Genomic DNA, 3279 nt, shown 5'->3' with positions numbered 1-3279 from the left:
TATAATTAAATGAAATAGTTACCCATTTATGTTGCGTGAATAGCTTCCTCCATTGCCTTGGTTACGAGGGAATTAGCCGCTCATCATGTTGGAAAACCTCTCAAAATATTTCATTGATGCTCAAAAATGGTTTACAAATGATGAGAATATGAGAAATACAATAAAACCGGGTTTGTAACAATTATATTTGTTACAAACCAGAGAACTACGACCCTCAGTGACAAAAGAAGACTGCTGAAGATGTGTCGCAAACGCTGTAGCAAATAAGTCTGCCTGATGTACGACCCACAGGTGTGAGTCGTTATTACTGTAGAAAAACGACTGCTGGTGCAGGTCCGTTCTTCATGTTCTTCAGCAGCAGCAGAAACTGAGTTTGGTAAAACTCAAATTTCTTCTTCTCTGGCTCTCCTCGGCCCCCCAGACTCTCGACACCCTTTCTACTCAACCCCAGCAACCTATTTATATCCAACAGATCCATCGAATCTCGCTCATTCACTCCATATAATTCTCTTTAACTCGGCAGTAAAGAAAATATTTCTGGGAATATTTTCTTTCCTGTTTCATCTTCTCACGCGTTTTCAAGCCTCCAAATTACCATATTTAACTCCTTCACGCTCCAACAGGATGTGAGGGTCTTCCATGCACGCACAAAACACGTTGAATCTTCTCCAAATCACGTGAAACCCGTGATATACACGAACTTCCCTGTTTTCAACCCGTGAATTATTTAGCTGATTATAGCCAATTATGGTCGAACCAAACGCCCACAGTGTGTTTAATAGGCCATATCACAACTATCTACCAAAAATCAGCCATTGAATCTCCCTAGAACACGTTCAACAATTCGATCAAAAATCTGCAGAAGTGTTCTCCATTTTCCCGCCAAAAACAAAATTCAAATGGAGAAGATGACCTCCCCCTAATCTTGTACTGGGGTGCGAATAGTAGATGCCTTTTGGGGTGACCTGGGGTCCCCCTTAGTAATTGAGGTGCCCCTTATCCAACGGTGAGAGTTCGAATAACACGTGTCCTCCGGGGCTTTTACCAACTTTTCGATCCGAATTTTCCAAAAAATGTTTATTTTCCAAAGGTGCCTACAAACACATAAAACACCAAAATTAGTACAAACTCGAGTGCCAACAATATATAATATTGAGATCAAATTAAACACAAAAACATGTCTATTATGGGACTGGTCACGGCATGACCGGCCGGCTGGTGAGCCCAGTCCCTGACGCCTTTGCTAATATTTTATTATTATTATTTTTCCTTCCTATTTTGCATAGGTTCATCGTTCATTCGTATTTTTGAAATGCTCGTTTGTGCATTCAAATGTTGGTCTGTGCATTATTGCTAAGTACACTTGCACCATTTTAGTCAGGGCTTATTCGATGCTTAGACGCCTGTTTCGTTGAATATTTATCACTAACCCGTGGAATTCTGCTGGGAAGAACCACGAATTGAAGTGACGAAATGTAACGAAGAATCATAGAATATTGTTGGATATTCAGGCGATTAGAGATAATTAACTGATGGCTCTATACTAGTAGGGCTTCCTATCTAGGAGCATTAATTATCTGAGAGTTGAGCAATATGAACTCACTGGAGTATCATATTTCTCCTATATAGTCAGGGAAAACCTGGTTGCATCCTGAAGACGTTGTCACTCTATTTTAGCATGCATGCTGTCTAGGAGTCGTCCAATCTTTCGATTCTATATAGAAATAATTACTAAAATTGCTCAGTATTCATGAGATGTGCCTTGGCCTCAGCTGGGAGGCTACACATCTACAGATACTCTGAGAGACAGCCTTCTCAGTCAGAGATTTTATGCCATGAGCTTTCACGCTTTGAGAGACATGAGTCTCAATACTCATCCGATTGCCGGATCCGGAGTATGTATAATCACTGAAATTGCTCAGTATTCATGAGATGTGTCGTTGTCTCAGCTGGGAGACTACAAATCTACATATACTATGAGAGACAACCTTCTCAGTCAGAGATTTATGGCATGAGCTTTCATGCTTTAAATAAGAGACATGAGTCTCAATACTCATCCGATTGTCGGATCTGGAGTGTGGTCTTACAATTTTACCCTTGTCGAAAATCCACCATCTACAATAAGGAAACATGACCAACTTGACCAAAAATTCCTTTTAGTCACGTAATTGGGCCCAGGTCCGTGAACTGTTACAAACATCCAATGGATTGTTTCCTACTAACGAACTGTAACAATCACAACAACACTTATAATTGTTACTTTAATAAATCACTCATAACTTCATCGTTATAACTCGGAATTGAGTGATTCTTGGCTCGTTGGATTCATAAGCTCATTCACTATAACATGAGATTATTTAAAAGGATAAAGGTTATTGTCTCCAAGGTCATGAATCAAATAACCTCAAGTATATATACATAAATGTATATTTACCGTCATCAGAATTGTTATATATAGTGAGCATATATCTTGATAGATTAGAAAAATAGAATAGAACAAGAATCCAAATGAAATCAACCACATACCTTTGATGAAGTACTTGTTGATGTCTTCTTGTAGTCTTCAATCTTCAATCTTCATCCTTTAAGGATAGCTTCGATTCAACTTCTTAGACCTAATCTAGTCCGAAACTATCTTTAGTATGATAAATCAAGAATGCATTTTGGCAACTAAAATTGACGACTAACTTGACATACCAACGCTAGTGGGTTCAAACGAGTAGTGCTCTAACAATCTCCCTCTTTGTCAATTTTAGTGACAAAACCATTTTACATATGCCTTGTACTTGTTAAAAGTAAAAACGACAATCTTGATTTCCTTGGTTCTTCAACTCTTCATGTGTTCATCCTGTACTTGTTCAAGATCCATCATAGTATTATTACACAGCATCAAAGTTTCATTGTATCACAACTTTGACAATAATACTACGGTGATATGTTTCACTCCCCCTTGGTCAATACTCCATCTCACATGGAAACCACTCCCCCTTACACAATGATCTGAAAACCATATGTATATGTAGTAGAACTACACATTAATTTTCCCCCTTTTTGTCAATAAAATTGGCAAAGGTACAAGAACGGGATCCTAATGAAATTTCCGAGAAGAGACGTTTCATAGACTTAAAGAAAAAAATACATACCAACTTAATTTAGATGTAATCATAAAGCCGAAGCTAAATGCATTCATCAAGGAGTTTTAAGATGCAAGATAACCCCTATAAAATTCCACAGCCGCACACCCCGCAAGATATTACCATTAAGCACAAGTTCAAAAGA

This window comes from Papaver somniferum, chromosome 1 (genome assembly GCF_003573695.1).
Source record: "Papaver somniferum cultivar HN1 chromosome 1, ASM357369v1, whole genome shotgun sequence".
NCBI classification, from domain to species: domain Eukaryota; kingdom Viridiplantae; phylum Streptophyta; class Magnoliopsida; order Ranunculales; family Papaveraceae; genus Papaver; species Papaver somniferum.
The sequence above is the reverse complement of the archived record's forward strand: the minus strand, read 5'-3'. Positions refer to the sequence as shown.